Below are 24,715 nucleotides of genomic sequence, written 5' to 3' on the forward strand. Positions count from 1 at the left end.
CTAGAGATTTGTTTATAAAAACCATCTGACACAATCTGTGCCAAGTCTACGCACCCTTGTATGAAAACCCCCATTCAGATCCAGAGGGTCACGAGGTCAGGATGGACATGGACCTCTAGGAATCAGGAAGTCATAGCTTAGCTCCAATACGACCCATCTAGTCTTGAGATATCTCTTGGTCATGACAGGAAGCTGGAATGCTTGTTTGCGTCTAAGGCTATTCGTTGGCATGTGTCTCACTAATACCATGCAGATGCACACCTATCTGGAATAATCCTGATCTTTTGCAAAATAACCAAATGATGAACCTTCTGGACTGGAAAAATAAAGGGATCCTATACCTGGAACAAATATATGAAGGATTGGACTTCATCACATTTAATCCAATAGTCTCCCAATTTGGAATGGATAAGAACAGCTTTTTAGAATATCACCAAATTAAATCTGTAGTCAAACAAAAAATTAAGCTCAATAAAATAGAATTACAAACACCACCAAGGGTATTAGACTTCTATAATCTCAAACCCCCCAAACTACTGTCTAAAGTTTGTAAGACATTGTCCAAAATAGACGATAGAATTGCAATCCCTATCGAAAAATGGGAGGTGGATCTATCAGTCAGCTTTGACAAGAACTTCTGGTCCCAAACTTGTTTAAAAACTTTTAAATGATCAGACACCCCAATTTACAATTAATTCAGTACAAAATTCTACACAGAGTACACTATACAGGTCATCGGATGTTCAAGATGGGGTTTGTGTCGTCTGACACCTTTACACACTGTACAAACAACATTCCTGACAATTACATTCACGCACTGTGGTCCTGTCCACCTGTCCAGGAATTTTGGGGTAGAGTATGTGAAGATCTGTCAAAGTGTCTGAAATGTCATATCCCAACCGCCCCCTCTCTTTGTTTGCTGGGAAACCTGGACGATGTCCCGATTGAAACATCTTTGGTTCACGTGGTTCTGACTGCCATATGCATCGGTAAGAAAACTGTCCTCTTGTATTGGAAAAATAGAGAAACTCTGCATTAACCAGTATAGAAATCTTTTGTCAGATCATATTACACTTGATTTAGCCTCTGCTTCCACTTTAAATCAATCTCTATGGGCTCCTTTGATCGGTTCCATCACATAGCGATGATGGGGGACCATTGATATTGTCCTGCGGTATGATGTGGGTGAGGGGGTGGAGGTTCTGAGTTTGGAGTATCTGGAAGTTCCCTGGAGGTGGGTTCACTGGGTGTGTCTGGGACTGGGGGGCTGTTGCCCCCCTCTGGAGGTGCTTGGGTTGCCTCGGGGGGTGGACTACTGGTGGTTGTGAGTGGGGCCCCTTGGAGGTCTTGGGGGCGGCCATGGGTCGCTGTCTGACAGCTGCATTGACCCTGGGCGGGTCTGGGTGGGGGACTGGGGGCTCGGGGTGTGGGGGTGGCCGGCCCCATGTGGGGATCTGGGCAGGGCCTTGGGGGTCAGGTCCTGACATGTATGCTGCCGGGAAGAAGGCAGGAACATGCAACAGTGCCTGGCCTGGGTTCAGGGGCCTCAGGTAGATGTTGGCTCCTCTGCTGTCCCATCACAGGGGAGGGGGAGGTCCAGGTGGGGGAGGACCCAACCTTACCTGGATGTCCTATGTCTTATATATTCTGGAAGTTGTGCAAATGCAGGGATGGGTGTAGATTTTCTGCTGGGGTGGGGCTGGGTTGGTGCCCTCGGACTCCGTGAAGCTCTGCAATGCAACTACTTTGGGTCCTGGCAAGATGGGCTGGGGCCTCCATGCCCTGGGTGGCATTTTGACAACAGAGGTGCCTATTGGGGCCAGTGGGGGAGCTGGCTCCCTGGAGGGCTAAGCCCAACCAGCCATTCCTCCCTATCCCTGCATATTTTTCTCCTCCTGCTCCCTCATATCATCACACAAACATGCACATAGGACCTTGGGGGGTGGACAAGTCAAGGAGTGTGGGTATGGACCCCATTTCTGCATTTCTGTGGCAACCTGCCCCCCAATTTTATTTGCACCTTAAGCATTTCCACCAACGACTTTCCACGCAAACACACACTTAGGGCCATGGGAGTGAGCACATTCAACTGCAGTTGGCAGGGGGATTTCTCAGCCTCATCCAGAGTGCCGGTGCCCACTTCCAATTTTAAACTGCACTTAGACACCAAGGGCTGTGGGTGCAAGTGGGGTGGTGCGGTGGCATCAGCTGGCATAGGCCAGACAATGCCCGCACTGCCCACTCACCACAGCCAAGGAAAACACCTCATCAACACACACTAACACTATATTGGAGCAGGCAGAGGGAGACTACGGGTCTTAGCACACCTCTGTTGTCGGTGGTTGTGAGTGGGGCCCCTTGGAGGTCTTGGCGGCAGCCATGGGTCACTGCCTGGCAGCTGCATTGACCCTGGGCGGGTCTGGGTGGGGGCCTGGGGGCTCGGGGTGTGGAGATGGCCGGCCCCATGTGGGGATCTGGGCGGGGCTTTGGGGGTCAGGTCCTGACATGTATGCTGCCGCATCCTCTGTGCCTCTCGAGGGGGATGGGGGCCTTTCTGGTTGCAGTCTCCTTGGGGCTGGAGGCTAGGAGGGCAATCTGGCCATCTGGTTGGGGCCTGGGGTGGTGGGTTGCTGTGCTCAGCATTGGGCGGGGAGCCTGCTCATCAGTACCCGTGCAGAAAGGGTCAAACTCTGGTAACCAGTAATGGTTGTCCCCCATGTGCAGCAGTACCGGGACCAGAGTGAGTAGGGTATGTATGGGGAGCATGAGTGGGTGTCCGGGGTGCATTTTTGTAAGTCTTTGGTTGTATGTGTATGTGTGAGCATGAGGGAGGGAGTGTGTGACTGTGTTTGTGTATGACTGCTTATGTCAGGTGGAGTCTTTGACACCTCCCTTCTCCTGGGACTTCTTTTGATGATATAGATCTTCTTCTCCCCTCCCCCTGCCACACCTGGTGTGGAGTGCGGTACCTTGGTCTGCCTGAATGTTAGTGGCTCCCGGGTCAGGGGGTTTAAGATTTTTGTCGTCTGCCTGATCAATCCCGGTGGCTGTCTGGTGGGGTCTGGGTCCCTGGGCTCTGCTGGGTCCCCGGCGGGGGTGGTCGCCCCGGGTCCCGGGTTGCTGGGTCCCGGGCTTGGCCAGCTAGGGGGTGGGAAGCTGCGGGCGGGCCTGTGGGCTTGCCGCTGATATCTCCCGGGACTCTGCTGGTTGTGGCCCCCCGGGGCGATCCTCTGTGCCTCTCGAGGGGGGCAGGGGACTTTCTGGTTGCAGTCTCCTTGGGGTTCCTGTGTTCTGGGGCAGCGCCTGGATCTCTGGGACTTGGAGCTCCCCCCGTCTCCTATGCATCTTTAGGGGGCAGATCTGTGGCCCCTCACACTCGCTATTGGACGCTCCTATAAAGAAACCTTACATAAACAAGCGCGTGTACACACACAGGTGCTCACATGGTGCTCTCAAAAGTATGGGCTTGGGCACGTTCAACACAGGTCTTAAGACTATGGTGGGCACTTAATGCACTGTGATTTGTTATAGTGTGATTGTTCAGTTAAACAATGTTGATTATATATTTCTTCAACAAGTTGACGCAGTGATAGCTTGATCTTGTTGTATTGTTGTTGTGTCCCTTTTTTTTTTTGCTTTTTTTCTTGTCTCTTTCTGCAGGTCTACAAGCAGACTCTTGTTCATTATTGTTTATTTTTGTGGACCCCCCACCCCCTTCCCCCTCTCTCCCCACCTTTTGTCTTTTCCTTTCTCTTTCACCTCTGACTCTGTGTCTGGTCGGAATTACAAAGCATTCAAAAACAATAACAATAAAGTTTTAAGTATCAGGCGTGAGATTAAAAGCAGATGCTTTGATGCTCCACCTTAGAGTAAATCTGTAAAGCTTGTTACCAGCATTCAGACACCAATTCTGTTTGCTTCACAACAAGACAGGACACGGTTAAAAAAATAAAAAAATAAAAAAAAAAGATGACGTGGCATAATTTTATACTTCCGATGTTATGGTTTATGGTCGAATGAAAAGTTGAAGAGTTCCCAGACACCATCAAAACCACATCTCCATCAGATCTGTTGGGGTTATTAGGAGCGAACAATTCGTAAGCGTTAACTTACTTTTGGATTCTTCAATAAATTCTGTAAATATGGGAATATTTACTGATTTATTAATTAATTAAGATATTCTTAGATATACGGGGCACCATTCCCCTTTTTCCGGGGAAAAATTGAATCCAAAACTCTTATCAGTCTTTCTTGAAGTTCGTAGAATCCTTGGAGCAGAGACTTCTCTTCGACACAACAAAGCTACTGGAGACGAAAATCTGAATTTTATAACGTTTAATTAACAATTTGTCAAATGAATAAACAGTGGCATAAATGAATAATAACCATGTGATATAATAAAAGGATGTATATTCAAAATAATGTTCAAGGTGTTTTGTGTGTATGTAGGATGTATGAATGGGGTCCTTTGTTCTCACAAAGGAGTAGTGTGTGTGCGTGTGTATGGATTCAAAATGGAGTCTTGAATACAAGATGGCTGACTCCTTTGTCTGGCTAAAGTGTGGGTGGCAACTTGCACTTTAACTTCCAAAGCACTTAGAATCAGTAGTAACTTAACCTTAAATCACTCAAAACATTTCAAAGGATCATGCAACAACACAAAAGATTAATCACGAGTTAATATCCTTAGTTTATCAGCCTGGCCATGGCCGAACATTTAAAGATACCAAACAATGATTAATAAGCAGTTTATTCTTTCAAAATGACCCGAAGGACGAATTTGGAACGAAAGAGGAAAACACGAAGCTACTTTTTTTAAGCAATAGCGCGGTTTTATTGCTTATTCTGGACTATAGAGGAAACGGGAGAAGAAAAGAATGAGAGAAAAATTAGTTTTCTGATCACCAAAAGAGCGAGGCGTCCCTCCCCCTTTTGATTTGACGGTTCTCCGTGTTTCTCCGCAGTTTTCAGCGTCATCCGCCGGTTTGATGCTTTCTCCGTTGTTTGGCTCCACGAGTGTTTCTCCACGGCTGGACACAAAGAAAACGAAGTTCCTTTTGGGCTGAGTTTGACAACTTACAGCGTTTCTGAGAGCTGGATGGAGTTGTTGTTTCTCTCCGCTGGTTCTGTGTCCTCAAACATCAGCTGGAGGGGAGCAGAAACGAGCAGATCAGCGGTCCCGTGGGCTCAACTTGGCTCTTAGAGCTTCCGCGTGCTCAAAGAAGTCGGAGCGTTCGACAAGCGTGTCCTAACCGCCAGGTATCCTGGGCAAAAGAACGAGGATTCTTTGTCTCTGCTGAAGATTTATGGTCTTAGTTCGCGGGAAAAGCTCCACGGCTTCCCGCACATGCGCAGAACGTGTTTCTGGTACTAGGCGGTGACGTCATCACAATGCTTCCGTGTGCAAAGCATCATGGGAAATGAAGTTTCTTGGCGCTGATGTGATTATTTGCTTTTCAGAGCAATTTAAGCACAGTCATTTTGGAGAAAATCACTGCATAGTAATTTCCTCATGAGGTCAGACCCTCAACATTCCCCCTTTTGGTTTCGGGGATCGCGCCCAAAGCTCGATCGTCGGAAGCACAGATGGGTTTGTTCCTCATGAACGTAGGTCGACTTGATTGTCGGAAGCACAGGTGGGTTTGTCCCTTAGGACGTTGGTCTCCTTGGACGCCTTTGTCTTTGGTCTTTGTCTTGGATCCTGGCGCCTTTGGTCTTTGATCCTGGTCAGGCACAAAGAGGATAGGAAACGGGATAGTCCCCAACGCGCATAACGAGAAGAAGCCACTCACGCAGGTGGTACGCAATGATGATGTCGTCCATGCGAGAGGTAGTAGTGTAGAAGGAGGAAGGTCGGTGGGCGGTTAACTCCACGAGTGGACACAAAGGCATCTCACCGCCGGCCATACAGTTCAGTTTATGGAGCACGCGGTGATGTACGAGGTCCATAGTTCGCAAACGCGCATTGACCTATGTGGTCCCAAGATTCCCCCCTTTTTGGTCCAAAGGGTGGATCAGGACAGTCTTTGGGCTAAAACAAGGACCATAAAACTAAGAGGTACTACAATGTGCTGGTGCGTCAGACAGAGTCATTGACAGACTGAGCTGGGCCGGCACATAACCACTAGTTAATATGTGACCAAGTAAGAAACAAAAATACAGAAAACCCCAAAAAAAAAACATGTAACATATAACATCCAAGAAAATTCATAGCAACCTTGAGGTCTCATAAAATACATTCTTAGGTCATACATTCAGTGTGTAGCTTATAAAGAATGTGACATACTGCAACACTCAGATAAATATGTGAGGTAGACTAAAATGAGAACTACTCTTAGGTTTACAGAATAACAAAGAAAATGTTGCTCACCCCCTTTAGACAGGTGTGGTACATTCACGCTTGGAGTCTCCCAGAACGCAGTTACGAGGCACACCGTAGGTGAGCAAGTGCATCTTATCTTGGAGTTTCTTAACACGCTTGTAGGCGGAATAAGCAATCACGGCCGTGATGAGCCATTCCATCCCCAGGGCGACCAATGTGCAGATTAAAGTCGTATAATCTGTGTCAATGTAGCGTCTTGGGCGTCAAAGTAAGTTCACGCGGGTTTTGTGTGAACTTAGCAAATTTGGTTCCTTCAATCAGTAATTGTTGGTCAATTTCTAAATCGAAGGCAAAGTTACAACCCCGGAAAGCGTCCATGATCTCAATCTCTGAGTCATGCTGTTCGAGGTTGAGGTGATGGAGTGTCAGGTTTCTAGTTCAAAGTGGAAATGCCTACCGTCCTTTCAAATACCAATGTTCAGCATCGACCTAACTTATAGATGTGAGGTGTCACAATTATGGGAACGTTTAACAGGAAACCGAGTTCTAATTTTTTTTCAACGTGAATGGGAATTGCACTGCCTAGGCTGTACGCTAGGTGGATTTGTGAAAGGTGCACAGTAGAGGGGTAGCAGCTGTCCAGCTATCTTTGAGCAGGTCCAGTGGTACCAAGTACGGGGAAATACGACTTTCAACCAAGCTGTCCAGCGTGGAACTTACTTCCCTGAGCAGGTCCTGCATCAAATCTCTCACCACTCATGTGTACACAATATCCTGATGTATGGTTTCAGACAAAGTCTTGATTGCACGTAGAGATTCATTAATCAGAGCAGAATGTAGGTTGACAGTTACAAGAGTACCCTGTAAGGTTTTAGTAAGTACTTCCTGTTAGCGTTCTAGGAGGAGTTTCTCTTGGTTAGTGAAAATGACGGCGGGGGGGGCTTGGTTCTTTGTCGGTTAGTACATGTTAGTGGGTTAAACGTGCACTTCCCCCCTTTTCCATTTCCATGCATAGAACTATGTAGCGACTACGTCTACCTCCTGCGGGGAGTCTGGTCTCTGTACCCGCGGGGATGGTTTGACGTAGGGTTTGATTTGGTTTGCATGCACCCATTTGTAGACAGGCTCCTGTCTCGCTTTGGTGATGCGTAACCTGTATGCAACTGGAGAGAGTTTTGCCACGATCTCAAATGGTCCTGACCAGCAGGGCAGGAACTTCTTAGGTTTGCGTGCCGGTTGGGCGAACCGAAAGTAGAATACTTTGTCACCCACCTCGTATTCGCGGCTGGTTGTCTTTTGGTCGTAGTAGGCCTTAGCGCCTTCTACGTTGGTCTCCAGTTTCTTCTGAGCGTGCGCGAACGTAGCTCTGAGGTGTGTTTTCAAGTCTGCCACATACTGATGAGCGGTATAGGCGGTGGCAACACTGACATCCTTTGGGTGATACAGGAGGTGCAGTGGTAGAGTCATCAGTCTGCCGGTCATCATCTCAAAGGGCGTAACCCCAGTGGATCGCTGTGGAGTGGACCGTATGGCCATCAGGACCAGAGGGAGCTTGACGTCCCAGTCCTTCCCAGTGGAGCAGACGTACTTTTTGAGCATAGAGACGACCGTGCGGTTCATCCGTTCGACCTGTCCGGATGACTGTGGGTGATAGGGAAGGTGGAATCTCACTTCCACTCCCAGAAGTTCAAACAGGGACGTCATTACACTGGATGTGAAATGAGTTCCTCGGTCAGAGTCAATGCAGAGTGGAAGTCCCCATCGACTGAAAACGTGGTTAATCAGCAGTACAGCGGTTGTGACGGCTGTATCGTGTGGCGCTGGAAGGCACTCAACCCACTTTGTGAAACTGCAAGTTACAGTTAGCATATATTTGTTTCCTCTTGCCGATTTGGGAACCGGTCCAACCCAGTCGATCTGCAGGTGGGACCAAGGGAAGGTTATTCCCCTGCGTTGCAGTGGTGCTCTAGCAAGCGGCTGGGAGGGTTGAAACTGGGCACAGATGAGGCAGCCTTGGACATAGCTGTGTACATCCTTGGACATCGATGGCCAATATGCTACTTCTGTCAGTGACGCGAGGGTAGCGTTTGCTCCGCGGTGACCTCCGACCGGAGCGTCGTGGGCGTAGGCAAGCATTACTCCTCTGTGGTCGAGTGGAACAACCCAGCGCGGCGGGCTGTGATCGTCACGCATGTAAACTAACAAATCGTATTGTAGTTTCAGGTGCGCGAGTTGACGATGCAGGGTTACCAAATCTCGGCTTGCGCCAGTAGGTGGTGATGGTTGTTTAGACATCGGGCCCTTTTGGAGAAGCTCGCGGATGAGCTTCAGGTCAGGATCTTGTTCCTGCATGGTGACTAGGTCCGCGTCATGTGGTTGTCTGCCTAGAAACACGGGTACCCCAATGTTCTGAGGTTCGTCTGCCTGTTTAGCATGGCGACGAGTAATCGCACAGACCTCGTGAACGGCCTTGGGTGGAAGCCACTCGTCTTTGAATTCCCAACAGGTTCCCTGGTCAGCACCGAGCTTAGCAAGGCGGTCAGCTTCGTCATTACCATCTTTCTCCGGACCTAGGGTCCTGGAGTGACCTTTGACCTTTTTCCAGTAGACCATTATGCCTTTCTCAGTGGTGAGCAGATCACACGCTAGGAATAACTCCGAGTGTTTCACGTCTCTGTTCCTGGCGTTTTTCATGTTGTTCTCCTTCCACATGGGGAAGTGAGAGATGAAGCTGTGTCTAGCGTAGTTTGAATCAGAGCAAAGGACGATTTGAGTGATGTCCAAGGCTGCCGCCTGCTGGAGGGTTATCAACACTGCAGCAATTTCGGCGTACTGACTAGACTTTTGGCCCAACCAGTAGCGATTTGGTTGCTTAGTGTCACAGTCCACCCAAACGACTCCAACCCCAGCACGGAGCTGGCCTTCGTGAAGGTAGGAGCATCCATCAGTGTAAACTTTCGGAAGCCCTTGGCAAACATTCTCATCAAAGTAGCGATGATTGGATGCGGTTGGGTAGACTGCGGCAGGTGTGTCCAGGGGGCCCATGACGGAGTCAGAGTCACAGTGCTGGCAGCCTGCTAGCCCTTGTCCTAGCGCTAGCTTGGTGTTCTGACCATACTTGACCTCAATGTTATATCCTTGGAGCACCATCATCCACGTCGCAATGCGGCTGTTTGACACTCTTCCTTCGCGCAGACGCTGGCTGTTTAGGAAGGTGACAGGCTGATGACACGTTTCAATGATCACTTTCTGTCCACCGATGTAACTACGAAAGTGTTCGACGGCCCAGACTGTAGAGAGGAGAGCTCTCTCGCAGTCTGAGAACTGGAGTTCCACCTTGCTCAGAGGCTTGCTGGCGTATGCCACAACTCTCATGTCCTGATCGTGTTTCTGCTTCAAAGCAGCGCTCAGGCAGTGAGAGGAGAAAGTAGCCTCTATGTAGAACTCTTTATCCTTGTCTGGGTAAGCCAGACAGGGTGCGGACGCCAACTTCTGTTTTAGGAACTGGAAGGAGTGTTCTTGGGGTCTGTCCCACACGAAAGGTGTGTCGTTCTGAAGCAGCTCAGTGAGGGGCCTCGCTATTTCAGTGTACTCCTCAATGAACTGCCTGGAGTAGTTGCAGACTCCGAGGAAGCTCCTGAGTTCGGTCAGATTAGCTGGGGCTTTGATGTCCTGAATGGCTCTAATGCGTCCCGCTTGGGGCTCGACTCCATTAGGGCCAACCAGCAGTCCAACATACTCCACTTTGGTTCGACACCACTGTCCCTTGAGAATCGCCAATTTAGCTCCGGCGTCAGCGAGCTGTTGCAGCACGTGACGGAGTTCGGCCAGGTACTCCTCGAAGGTTCGACTCCTCATCAAGATGTCATCGACATATATGAGGTTCCCTCTGGAAGCAGCATCTGACATGGCTTTGTGGAGGAAGATGTTGAACTCGGCAGGTGAGTTAGAGTAGCCAAAGGGGCAGCGGTTCCAAGTATATTGGCGATTTCCAAAGGAGAAAGCCAGTTTATACTGGTCCGCCGGCTCAACCTTCATGGTCCAGAAGCCGTTGGCTACGTCAACCGTAGAGAAGAAACGAGCATCTCTGACTCTGGCTAGCTCCTGATCTAAATGGATCATAGGCCACCTGGAGAGAGGTACTTGTTTGTTCAGTGCACGATAGTCTATGGTGAGACGCCATTTCCCAGTCGGTTTCAGAACCGGCCAGATGGGAGAGTTGTAAGTGGAGTTACACTCTCTGATGATGTTTTTCTCCTTCAGCTGATCGAGGATCTCCTGGATCGACTCATAAGCAGCGAGGGGAATCTTGTACTGACGTACAAAAGTAGGAGGGGCATTCGGGTTCGTTGGAATGCGAACCGTATGCAGGTTTGTGAGTCCACAGTCCAGGGAGTCCCTGGATAAGACGGACTGAAACTCATAGAACAGGCTTCTAAGCTCTGCTCTCTGCTCCTCTGACTCCAGCGCATCCGCTTTGTCAAGCTGCTGGCTGACTTCGGCCTCAAAGCCGTCATAAGGTTCAGAGGAGGAGGGTCTCTGGTGTTCCGGGCTTTCAACCGGTGACTCAGAGGGTTGAGTATTTATTGCAAAAACCGTTAGACACTGACCGCCGTCAGTATCTAAGGTTGCACTGCAAATGGGTTCCTCAGGAAGGGCTTCATGCCGCTTGATGGTAATCATTTGTGAAGGGAAAGTACTGAATGTGTCTACACCAACCTGTCTGTCGTTCAAGAACAACGGAAGTTGTCCGATCACGGGGACTGACAGTTCGAAGTCATGGAATGAGCTATCTATCAGCATGCCCAAGGGCTTTCCTGCCGGCATGTGGATAGGACTCCGGGTCGGATTTTCGACCAACAAGTAGGCAGAACGATTGTTCAGCTCCAAGAGTGGCGTGCCACAGACGGCTAAGTTGAGCTCCAAGAAGTGCGGTGATGGCTGGAAGAAGGCCTGTGTGCCTGGCAGCTTCTGATGCTTCATCAGAGTCAGACGAACAGGCACCCCTTTGACCAATGGGGGCAGAACCGTGCTGGCTTCAACCACTGCACGGCAGGCCTGTGGAATGGTCTGACCGGACAGCAAGTGTTCATGGCCTTCTGAGCGAGGCTCAGAGGAAGGTGTGGCCCGGGCCCAAAGGACTTGATTGCAAGTGTCCAGCTGGGCACCTAGTCGAACCAGCAGATCCGCTCCAATGAGTGCAGGTGGATCAAGCTGTGGTATGATGCTGAATGTATGTGTGAGCTGTCTTGCTCCAAGTTGGATAGTCAGAGAGCAGACCTCTGGCGCTTTCAGGAGCCTCTGCGGCCAAGTAGGTGACAAGAGCCGATGGCTACGTGTCACACTGACCAGAAGGGGGTCCTTCTGACGCAGGTGTTCAAACGTCTGCTGGCTGATGGCTGACTTTTCAGACCAAAGAGCAAGGCGAGCATCTGAGATGTGGGTGCAGTTGATGGTAAGACCACCAACTATGTGTGGTGCATATGGCTGCAGGCTGACGTTCTTCAGCGAGCAGAGAAAAGATGAATGTGTGCAGAGCAGAGTTCCAGGAGCGGTTTCGTGCCTTTGCAGGCGGACATCGTCTGTGGGGAGGGGCATGACCTTGGAACAAGGGTTCTGCGGCTCACTTATGCTGACTTCAAGAATGGAGGATGGTCGGCTGCTATCTGGGTTCCAGGGCTTAGGTGTGTCCACCTGGGCCCACAGTTGACCCTTCTGGCAGTCGATGAGGGGAGCTAGACGTTCAAGCAGGTCCTGACCAATGAGAAGTGGTTCAGTGTCTAGCTGGCAGACATAAAACGGGTGAACCAGAGTCATGTCTTGGAAGGTGATGTCCAGCCACGCCCGGTGAGTGATACACTCCCGGGTCTGGGTGTAGCTGGTGATTTTCAGGTCACAGGGCTCTACCTGGACTGGTTTCCCGAGCGACCGCATGGTGTCAGACACGCGATGGAACAGTGTGGAGCACATCAGGGTGATTTCTGAGCCGGTATCCAGCAGAGCATCAACCTGTATGCATCCACCTACGTTGGTGCTACAGTACAAACGGCGAGCATGATCATGGTTTGTTAAGTCACCAAGGAACTTCAGAAATTTAGTATCAGGTTTCTCTGGGGGGTAGATTTCAGGAGACTCCTGTGATCTACCAGTAGTGATCCCCCAGCTGATCAGGTAGGTCCTGGCCACGCTGGGAGGTTGAGCCACGCCTAGTCATGCGGACGTTGGCTCTGGGTCTGGCTTCTTAGAAGCAGACTTTGGTGCAGGGGTCTCATCTGCAGATCTCAGCTGTTCCTTCTGTTTAGCTAGGAACTGCTGAAACATCTCCTGGAGGTCGGCTTTGGTCAAGTACTCACCTGCGGACTTGCGTTCGGGACCTACCTGTGGGCGGCGCTCCTTAAACCTTCCACTGTTCCGACCTGCCTGCCGTTGGTTTTGGTTGGGCCACTTCCTGTCTGATTGTCCAGACCTAGGCGGCCAATCAGCACCCCCCTTCCCCTGTTGAGGAGATTGGGACTGCTCTCGCGGTTTAACAGGTCTAGGTTTAGCAGATTTTGGCTTAGTGGGTGGAGCTTCTGTGCCTTCAAGCTCCAAACGCGGCTCGGCGTCGGGAGCTAGGTGCATAACGCGGTGATGTGCGTCAGGCTTTTGGGGCTTTCCGCCGGCTTCCCAAGCCTGTTGAGCGTATCTCCTAATCTCCTGAGTTGTCAGTTTTTTCATCCGACAATACATTGAGACTTCGGAGCGAACACACTCGTGCAGGTTGTGAATGAACAGGGATCTGAAGGCAGGGTCTTCCTCGAGCCCAGGGCCGTTTCGACCTTGGAAATAAGCACTTTTGAGTCGGCGATAATACTCTCTGGGGGGTTCGTTCCTCCCGTGTTTGATGGAGAAGGCCCCCATTGTAGCTGACGCAGAGTCTGCATACGTGGCGTATTCATCTCTCAACGCTCGGCAGAGCGAGGAGTACCGATCACGAATGTCAGGTGGTAGAGTTTCCATGAAACCGTGCACCGTTCTAGATGTGGTTTTCCAAATTAGCTTGAGCTTTTCCCTTGAAGAGGGTGCTGGAAGATCAAGCAGACAACGTTCTATCTCCCTGAGATAATCGTCGACGTTGGATTCATTGGTGTTAGGATCAAAGCGTTCTATGTCTTTAGCTAGCGATTCAATTTGACGTACACGGAGCCCTGACTCACGGTACGGCGCGTCATCCTCTGACTCTGACCCACGGTCTGTCTCAGAGGGCGCTGGATATCGCTGGTGTGCTCTGGGCTCCCAATGTTGACTCCTGGGGCCCAAATCAGGGTTCGGCATGCTGTGGCGGGCTGCTGGCACGTCACGTGGGTGTCTTGGGAGGTCCTCCTCCCGGGGCACGTCTGCGTAGTGCAGCCTGCGTCTTTCAACTGGGGCTTCTGCGTAATACGCACTGTCCGGGTACGGACTGGCGTATGATGCTTTGTCCTTCAGCTGGTTATCGGCATGCCGAATACCGGAGTAGCTAGGATGGGTGGATGGTTGAGGTGCAGGTTGGGCTTGTGGATAACCCCAGCCGGCACCTTGCACCCTTCGTGGACTGGGGGAGCGGTCTAAATAGAAGTGCCGCTCAGCTGGTCGACTTCTCACTGATTGAGAAGGCCGTGAAGATGAGGGTGGTGGTCCAATCTGGGGTTCGAGGGCGAACTTCCCTCGGCCCCTAGGTGGTCCTGAATGCCCTAGAGTGTGTGTAGGGAACGGGGCCGAAGGTTGGGACAGATAAGCTTCGTCTCTCCCCTGCGGCATGCGTCCGTCCAGAAAGTCAAGGTGTTTCCCCCCTTCCCACTGTCTGTTGTCATCAGCAGAAGGGGGCGGGGTCTTCTCCCCATCTTCCCCAAAATCGGTGCGGGTGTCGTCGTCCTCCTCATCCTTCAGACTTCCATTTCGCTGTTTTTCAGCTAGCATACTCTGGAGGTTCAAGATCTCTCGATCATGTTGGAGTCCTCTCTGATAGAGGATCAGGGCTAACTTAGCTAAGTGAACCTGGATTGGTTTTGTACCATCCGGGTTTTCTATTTGATCGATTACAGCGTCTAGCTCGTCGCTACGCTGTTCTTCAGTGAAATGCCTAGAAGGGTAGTCGGGTTCTCGAGCAACCGCGACCAGTTTGGACAATATTTGTCCAGAAAGTAGGCCAGGTTCATAGTCGTGGGCCGCAGCGCCACCTGGTTGCTGGGAGTTGGTCAGGTCACTACTCTGTCCCTCCATTTTAACAACCGAACCAAAAATAGCCTAGTAGAGCTTCTGCAGATAGCTCAAACTGCACCTTTTGGGCAGCAACTGCTAGCTTTGTAGCAGAAAAACACTAAATTAACCTTTGTGCGCACAGGTTTTAGCGTTTTAAGATTGCACGGAATGCCGTGACTAACGCCTAAAATACTATTCCTTTCAGTATTTTAGCAAAAGCTGGTGCGTTGCCGTAGCAACGTCTTACAACACTTGCAGTGTTAAATATGCTAGTTATTCCTTCAGAATATTAGCAAACAAGGTGTTATCAGTCTTTGAGTGAAGGTTTCAGTTAGTTACAATAGCCACTGTGAGTTAAAGTCGCTAAATTAGCAGTTAATTTTAGCCTAAAAGGGTTAGTCAGAATTACTTACACGCTGCACCTTTAATGAGGAACTGAATTTTAACCTAAAAGGTTAGCCAGAATTAATTACACGTTGCACCTTTAAGGAAAACCGAATTTTAACCTAAAAGGTTAGCCAGAATTAATTACACGTTGCACCTTTAAGGAAAAGCTGAATTTTAACCTAAAAGGTTAGCCAGAATTAATTACACGTTGCACCTTTAAGGAAAACTGAATTTTTAACCTAAAAGGTCAACCAGAATTAATTTACACGTTGCACCTTTAAAGAAGCACTGAGTTACTGGTGAGAGTTCGATGCAGCTTCCTGCTCAGCGAAATCAGCACCACTCTGTTGCTGGTTCAAGGCTGAAAAACTGATTATTTTTAATTCAAGCTCTTTGGATTTATTTGTTTGTTTGTGCCGGATAGAAATCTCTGTGTATCCAAGCCTCACACGGGGCACCAATAAAATGTTGGGGTTATTAGGAGCGAACAATTCGTAAGCGTTAACTTACTTTTGGATTCTTCAATAAATTCTGTAAATATGGGAATATTTACTGATTTATTAATTAATTAAGATATTCTTAGATATACGGGGCACCATTCCCCTTTTTCCGGGGAAAAATTGAATCCAAAACTCTTATCAGTCTTTCTTGAAGTTCGTAGAATCCTTGGAGCAGAGACTTCTCTTCGACACAACAAAGCTACTGGAGACGAAAATCTGAATTTTATAACGTTTAATTAACAATTTGTCAAATGAATAAACAGTGGCATAAATGAATAATAACCATGTGATATAATAAAAGGATGTATATTCAAAATAATGTTCAAGGTGTTTTGTGTGTATGTAGGATGTATGAATGGGGTCCTTTGTTCTCACAAAGGAGTAGTGTGTGTGCGTGTGTATGGATTCAAAATGGAGTCTTGAATACAAGATGGCTGACTCCTTTGTCTGGCTAAAGTGTGGGTGGCAACTTGCACTTTAACTTCCAAAGCACTTAGAATCAGTAGTAACTTAACCTTAAATCACTCAAAACATTTCAAAGGATCATGCAACAACACAAAAGATTAATCACGAGTTAATATCCTTAGTTTATCAGCCTGGCCATGGCCGAACATTTAAAGATACCAAACAATGATTAATAAGCAGTTTATTCTTTCAAAATGACCCGAAGGACGAATTTGGAACGAAAGAGGAAAACACGAAGCTACTTTTTTTAAGCAATAGCGCGGTTTTATTGCTTATTCTGGACTATAGAGGAAACGGGAGAAGAAAAGAATGAGAGAAAAATTAGTTTTCTGATCACCAAAAGAGCGAGGCGTCCCTCCCCCTTTTGATTTGACGGTTCTCCGTGTTTCTCCGCAGTTTTCAGCGTCATCCGCCGGTTTGATGCTTTCTCCGTTGTTTGGCTCCACGAGTGTTTCTCCACGGCTGGACACAAAGAAAACGAAGTTCCTTTTGGGCTGAGTTTGACAACTTACAGCGTTTCTGAGAGCTGGATGGAGTTGTTGTTTCTCTCCGCTGGTTCTGTGTCCTCAAACATCAGCTGGAGGGGAGCAGAAACGAGCAGATCAGCGGTCCCGTGGGCTCAACTTGGCTCTTAGAGCTTCCGCGTGCTCAAAGAAGTCGGAGCGTTCGACAAGCGTGTCCTAACCGCCAGGTATCCTGGGCAAAAGAACGAGGATTCTTTGTCTCTGCTGAAGATTTATGGTCTTAGTTCGCGGGAAAAGCTCCACGGCTTCCCGCACATGCGCAGAACGTGTTTCTGGTACTAGGCGGTGACGTCATCACAATGCTTCCGTGTGCAAAGCATCATGGGAAATGAAGTTTCTTGGCGCTGATGTGATTATTTGCTTTTCAGAGCAATTTAAGCACAGTCATTTTGGAGAAAATCACTGCATAGTAATTTCCTCATGAGGTCAGACCCTCAACAGATCTGTCAGATTCTGATTGGATCAGTGAAAGTAATGTGTCATGTCTTTTAACGCTACGTGAAATCAGTCCTGTTGGAACATTTAAAGTCATAGTACCTTTATATTCTATAGGATTATAATAAAGTAATCAATATTTTGATTTCACAGATCGGTCACATCTTATTTATTGACTAACACTTGGCTGGATTAGCTTTAAAATAGAGTTCTTTGATTAATTAAAAGAAAAGTGTCCATTCTTTGTTCTTCTGTTGAACTGAAAATAAGCAGGTTAGAAGCGAGTGCATGAGACCTTGAGACCATACCTCATGCAGACTAGTCCTGTGTCAGAGGAGGGGAAAAACAGTTATTTCATTCTGTTACACTTGTCTTGTATAATCATTAGTTTAGGGAAATAGAAATAAATACATTTTTAGAAACTATATGCTTGACTGTCTGAATTAATATGAAGAGTGTTTATGGTCCCTGAGTAAGCAAAAGAAAATATAATCTTCTGATTATACATTTAAAGATCAGTCAGATTGATATTTCATATTTATATGGAATTATCACATCTTGTTGATCATTTGTTACATATGTAGCCAATCTTTATTGCTAATCACACATCCACCCACCCCCGACGTCCCAGACAGAAAGTGAAAAGTGGACATGTCTTGGGAAAAGAGGACGTTTGATCACCCTAATTTAATGGCTATCGGTTTATTTAATGTAGTGATTGAACTCAGTTCGGACAAACACACACACAGTGGCTGCACACTTCATGCAAACTCCATGCAGAAAGATCCCAGGCTGGGAAGTGAACCCAGGACTTTCTTGCTGCAAGGCAAATATGTTTCTTTTAATTATATAGTTGATAGAATCTTTTGATTTCGTCTTAGGTTTTGGTTTCATCTAAACTCTTCTGAAGGAGCAGCCGTGGTGCATTCAAGTGACACATCTTTTTCTATAGAGAAGCTTCTGACCAGGTTAGGGTTTATGCAGGTTTATGCTGTCTCAAAGGGATGAGTTAATTTCTCCCAAAAGAAAGAAAAATCATTAGATTTGAAGACCATGATGGTTCCATGATTAAAATGTTTAAATGATGCTTCTGAAGTGAAAAACAGTTTTCCAACTAAAACAATTTCTGTTAAATGCAAGTTTAGTGCAGAGAGCAGCAAAGCTATACCTGCTACCTCTGCTTAGGTGCATCTCTGTTATTCTGACATGAATGTAACTCTAAGAAGTGTGGTTCTTTTTCCTTATCAAAAACAAGAGAGAGACAGTTTATCCAAACTCAGCGTGGGGCTTTATTTGTACAATTCAGCAATACATCACCAACACTTCATGGGGACAGCCTTCAGCCTCGAACTAAATGCCTCGGCTGGAAACCTGCTGCAAAGCCCTCTCTCCTACACCACGCAGCATCGGTTATACTCTTCTGGCCCCCACCCTCATGATTTCGGGAAATGATGGGATGCTGTTTTATTACCCAATATGGTCAAAGTAAGCCAATACTTACTGGAAGTTACATAAGCTGGACTGAACAACATGTTGTGGAGCACGTACGCAGCAGCTGGACAATCAAGATGTTAAAAGTGCACGTACACAGGATACTGGGCTGATAAACATCTTGTCAAAATGCACGTACACAGAACACTGCTTTTTGGCTCCTACAGATCCCCCCCATGGGGGTGTCCACCCCCATAAACAAGCTGGCTACATAACAAATAACATAACACATAAATGAATGTTAACATAGACCAGTAAATGGGTGTTAAATGACAAAATGACTAATATACTGCAGTCTTCAGCCAAACTATATAGATATAAATGTAACGACGAAGTAACTGCAAAGTAAGTATCAGCTGCAAGACACAACATGGAATGTGACGTCTTTAACCACCCCAGCAATACATCAAAAATGCATGCGCACACACACACACACACGCTTGTCTCAGCGCACACACACACACACACACGCTTGTCTCAGCGCACACACACACAAAAAGAAAAAAAACTCAGTAGACAATCTTTCCGAGCACCCGGGTCTGTCGTTTCCCTTGCAGCCTCTCCGCTGCTCCTATGAGTTCAACACATGCCTTTTGCCAACAACGCATGAAATTTACCAATCCTCGAGGATTCAACCGAATTACTGGCAAGCTTATCTGTCACAACTTCAGCGCTTTTTCTCAGATCCCAATCTTATCCCGGCCTCACCGGGGCATACTGGATCTCAATTGTCGACCTTTTACTTGTCCTCCCTGGACTTTTTTTATCAGCTGTCAAATTCAATTCCAATTCTCGCTGTCCCAGCTTTTAATTTGTCACTTTAAACTTTGTCCGTCATCAAAATGACTCAGCTGACTTCACACATGTGTGAATAATTTCACCGCTGCTCTGGACAAGCGCCTCTTCTTGTTATTATAACTTCTAATTTATGAGAAGGGCATGTTTTTTTTCTCTCTCAGACCAGTTCTCAGTCCACGGAATAACTCCAAAATTGAACAAAAACTGTTCTTACCTAGGGCCCAGAAGTTTAAATTCCGTGGGCTGCGAAACGATCCGAAGAGCACACCTCTTCTCCACCTTCGTGGTCACCAAATGTGGTTCTTTTTCCTTATCAAAAACAAGAGAGAGACAGTTTATCCAAACTCAGCGTGGGGCTTTATTTGTACAATTCAGCAATACATCACCAACACTTCATGGGGACAGCCTTCAGCCTCGAACTAAATGCCTCGGCTGGAAACCTGCTGCAAAGCCCTCTCTCCTACACCACGCAGCATCGGTTATACTCTTCTGGCCCCCACCCTCATGATTTCGGGAAATGATGGGATGCTGTTTTATTACCCAATATGGTCAAAGTAAGCCAATACTTACTGGAAGTTACATAAGCTGGACTGAACAACATGTTGTGGAGCACGTACGCAGCAGCTGGACAATCAAGATGTTAAAAGTGCACGTACACAGGATACTGGGCTGATAAACATCTTGTCAAAATGCACGTACACAGAACACTGCTTTTTGGCTCCTACAGAAGCTAAATATGCTGTAAAAGGAGCAAATGTGTTGTGGGGCGACAAAAGGAGTTAGTTTTATTTGTTATGAGTGGAAATAAATGACAAAATTATTTTAGAGTAAACACAACTTAGATTTTTCCTCATCCACCTGCAGTTAGTTCATGCTTAACTGGGTTTGGGTGATCCAGATGCCTCCCAGGAAATAGAAAATATACATGTCAGGTAAAGATGTCCCCTTGTGTGTGTGAGTGTGTGAATGGTTGCATGTCTTCTTTGCCTTGGTGTGTTCCTGTGATGGACAGGAAACCTGTTATGTCCCAGTCCAAACTCTGCTGAGACGGCAGCTCCCCATGACTCTACAGGAAATTAAACGAGTCAGACAGATTAACCAGACACAAATGAACTACAGACTACATGTTTCTATAGTGGAGCCGTGGGGTGTTTATTCAAGGGCTGTGCTCAGTTTGTTTCACATTGTTACGTTTAGGATTGAATTGGTGTTTAATAAATAATGACATGGTGATGTAGGGGTGTTGCATCATAATATTACACGACAAGCTGCTGTCATTGTCATCTGTCATGGAGGAGATGCACTTCTATAAGTGCATCGAATGAAAAAAATTTAGGGGGGGGGGGGGTCTATGAGTTATACTAAAGCAGCTGTTCATGTTTCTTCCACTGCTTCGTGTCCTAACTCTTAAAGCGGTTATCAGTATTTTTCACTTAAATTTACATATTTTCTTGAGAAGGTTTTCCTTTTCTCTGAATCAATCTTTATTTCTAACTTACAACAAACACTCTTATGAATTGTTTTTACTCTCAGCATTTCAATGACAACAGAAAATTAGTTTCAATCCAAGTGAATATTTAAAAAAAATATTTAGCTTAAAATTGAGTTTTGCCTTTTCTGAAGTGAACAAGTTACTGACGGTAAAAGCTTCAGTCATTCTCTTGAAATATTTATAGCACAGAGGAAAGATGAAGAAACTGTGGTTTTAGCTTCAAATGATAAACACTTTTAGCAAAGTTCCTCTTTAGAAGCTGAGCGTTTCTCACATCATCCTCCTTCATCTGTCTTCTGTTAGAGGAGATCACTCAGTACTGAACACTGGGAAGGAGGACTTCCAGAATATTCCATAAACCAGAGCAGCTTTTATTGACTCGGGTTTAATACATTTTACATTCAGTATAAATGTCCTGACCCTAAAGTCCTGCATCAGCAACAACAAGACCTGTTTAACAGCAGAGGAAACCTGAGTTCTGCTGTTGCTGCTAGTGAGGCTCAGCGTTTCTCCACCTGATGTTTATGAAGGCCACAGTCAGTGATAAAAGTACCAGCTCAGTGGCCTAGTAAAAATCTGCAACGCCTGCCTCCAGAGGGTGAATGTGGTCCTGAGCATCATCTGAAGAAATTCAACAAACTCAGTTTCGTGCTATTATTGGTTCAATGTTTCTACAAAGAGACGTTCTGCCTACAGACTCTCAAAGACACGCTGCTCAAAGTTTCCTATGTTGTTTTATTTCACAATCAATTGGATTATCAAAAAATAAAACATCAAACCTTTGCAGCCAGAAGGTAATTGGTGTAAACACCCAGTAGCAGCCTTTCTGTGCCAGGCCCTGGTATAAGATGTTGAACATGTAATATCACTAACTTGATGTCAGTCACAGATCTACTTCTCTGGACAGGAGAAGCACATCGTGAACAGAAGATAAATATAAAGTTTGGAATAAAGACGGAAGGAAAGAAGAGAACCAAGTGTTCTTCATGAATTATTTTTAAAAATCACACTTCAGAATTCACTTCCTTCCTCCCCCTCCTTAGCATTAATAGAACCCGCCCTTTCCTTAGAAACACCGAAGGTACATTCACACGTTTACCAGCTGCTGATCACATAAAACTAATCAGTAAAAGATGTGGAAGCTCTGGATGGTGTCATAATCTGTGACTCTGTCTGTTGTTTTGGTTTTTCCTTCAGCTGCCCAAGCTTACCTGACTATAATAATCAGTACTCACTCCCCTGTTCCTAGTCTACAATATCCCCCTCGACATTTCAGTTCCCAGTTTTTATTCCTCCTCTGTCTGTTAGCTAACCTCCCTTCATCTCTTTTAGTACACGTGTGGACAACTCCCTTCCCCGGGGGCTGAACATGTTTTTGTTGTTTCCCTGCTCCAGCACACCTGAATTAAATTAATAGGTGATTAACAGGTTTCTGCAGAGCTTGATGAGCTGCTGAACAGGTGGATCGACTATGCTTGAGTAGGGAAACAACTAAAACAAGCTGGATACCGGCCCTCAGGGAAGGGAGCTGCCCCTCCCCCCCCCCCCTGCTTTAGTAGCAACTAGTGTTTATTGTGATTTTGGCATTCAGTCATAATCAATGCGTTTACATGCAGCCAGTAACCCTTTTAAAACCCGAATATTCACAATAACCCGGTTCCGCACGGCCATGTAAACACCGCCAAAATCCCGGGTATGCTCATAACCGGGTTTTTAAAAACCGGTTACTACACCTGGGGTAACCCTTTTCTAACCCGAATGTTTGGTCGTGTAAACGCATACCGGGATATCCCCATCAAAGCGTGTGTTCTGCGCATGCTCTGTTCGCAAGGAATCTTGGTCTTTTGAGTAGCGAGACGTCTTGTATGCGCCAGAACACCGGAAGTAAACAACAAGTTGGGAGCAACATGGTGAGTCGTGGCACAGCTCCACACTTTTGGAGTGACGAGGAAACTAAAGCGCAAACAAACGCGGTCGCTATCTCTTCCGAACTGGGAAACATGTTTTCACGGATACCGGAACAAGAAGAAAAGGAAATGACGCATATTGCATCTGGACGTAGTCCATACGTCCTGACGCTACCCCAACGTCCGCATTTAAATCGGGTTATGCAAGTAAGAGGTAACTCTTTCTATTTATGCTTGTAAACGGGTTATTCTGATCAACTCAGAAACCCGAATACCGACCTTAACCCGATCATAACCTGGATATTGGCTGCATGTAAACGTAGTCAATTATCTGTATTACAACCCCTGTATGGTGAGTGTGAGGGGGGAAGGGGTTTGAAGTTATGAATAAAATGTGTTTTATTACAAGGACAGGGTTTAGCAGGAAGAGGACTGCTTATTTAATAAAGTACCAAAGTTTAAACAACAAAGGTAGTGGTGAATAAAGCTCTCTTTACTGAGTAAATATACTACCAAGAAAACTAATGTATTTTAAAGGAGATAAAACAAACCACCATTTACTAAAGGTGACTGCAACCCTTAACAATTACCAAACAAAGCCATAAATTTAAGTCTCCTTCCTCCCTGAATCCCAGCTACAATCAGCTGTTTTACCAAAAAGGGGACTAAAATCTACTTCTATCGAAACCAAAACCAATCTTTATCATCAATGACTCTCAGGTGGTCTTTTTCTGAAGGCACACAGTCAAATGCTCAAGGGGATAAACAGGAACCTGGGGTCTCATTTATAAAACGTTGCGTAGAATCCTTACTAAAACCGTACTTCAGCTCAGCAAAAAAAAGTACTTACGCCAAGTTGGCTTGTGACCTATAAAACATGGAGTACACAAAGCTTCACGCAATCTCCACTTTATAAGTCCGATACTAACTAAAGGAACTCAGGTGTTTTTGATCACTTACCGCCCTCAACACGCCCACTTTCAGCGATAAATGGTCAATGCAAAGTGCCTTATGGACCTCATGCATATACATAAGCTGGCTCGTTGCAGCATTTCACCATTAACGATGGCGACCGCAGATCAAGGAAGCGCACAAAGCGGTACAAGTGATGATGCTGCTGGATTTCATAATTGTATCCTTCTCAGCAGCAGTACTGCAGGTGCTCTCCATGTCCAAAACGAGCGTAAGCCAGGTCAACTTAGTTGCGCACAGTTTTCTGCTACGTTTTCTTTTATAAATCCCAAAGTTTGTGTGGAAAGTTGCTTACGCAGTTTTCCGATCCCAACTTATTTAAGTTCCTGATTAGCAGCAGTAACTCCTGCATGAGATGAACATGTGTCTATATGTGTTCACACAGAGCTGTTTCATGTGGTTTTGGCTGCAAATGATAAAAACTTTTAGTAAAGTTCCTCTTTTGAAGCTGAGCGTTTCTCACATCCTCCTTCATCTGTCTTTTGTTAGAGGAGATCACTCAGTACTGAACACTGGGAAGAAGGACTTCCAGAATACTCCATAAACCAGAGGTGGGTTGAAAGAAACAGCTTTTATTGACTCGGGTTTAATACATTTTACATGTAGTATAAATGTCCTGACCCTAAAGTCCTGCATCAGCAACAACAAGACCTGTCATGTTTTGAGATAGGTGTCTAACCCAAGACATACAGAATCATGCACGGAGACGAGGTAAAGAATAATAATAATTTTATTTAAATGTGGAGGTGAACTGAAGGTGTACTGGAGATCCAGTGCGGACGAATCCGGAAGCGGTAACTAAGAGGGAGACCAGAGGTGAGTGATGGGAGTTGTAGTTCAGAAGGAATGTTTGAAGGCGGAACTTACGGTGAGGAAGTTCGGGATAAAGGGGAGGGAAGATGAGCCGGGGTGATATCCAGAAGAGACTTGTGATAGTCGGAGTGGGTGAGTGGAACGGACGAGGCGGATGAGGACGAGGCAGCGGAGAGAGAGCGTGATCGGTGGAGAGCGGGGCAGCTGGGTATCCAGGCAACGAACCGGTGAATAATCCTTTGACTCGAAGACGGAAGAGGATCCCACGATGAGGTAAGTCTGTGGGTGAGTATCCAACAAAAAAACGAGCTCAGGTTAAAACGAGTTTCAAAAACGAGACGAGATACAAAATCACTGTGTGGCTAGAATCTACCAGGCAGTAGATAATC

General features: G+C 46.7%; 1 protein-coding gene across 1 annotated transcript in view; it reads right to left on the reverse strand.

The window, feature by feature from the left end:
• Positions 1–19,861, reverse strand: part of LOC139070288 (sucrase-isomaltase, intestinal-like) — a 46,726-nt gene extending 26,865 nt beyond the window's left edge. Inside the window, exon 1 of the mRNA XM_070552157.1 lies at positions 19,357–19,861. The gene's annotated coding sequence lies outside the window, so the exon portion shown is untranslated. The remainder of the gene's footprint in view (positions 1–19,356) is intronic.
• Between the last annotated feature and the right edge of the window lie 4,854 nt (positions 19,862–24,715).

This window comes from Nothobranchius furzeri, chromosome 1 (assembly GCF_043380555.1).
Source record: "Nothobranchius furzeri strain GRZ-AD chromosome 1, NfurGRZ-RIMD1, whole genome shotgun sequence".
NCBI classification, from domain to species: Eukaryota; Metazoa; Chordata; class Actinopteri; order Cyprinodontiformes; family Nothobranchiidae; genus Nothobranchius; species Nothobranchius furzeri.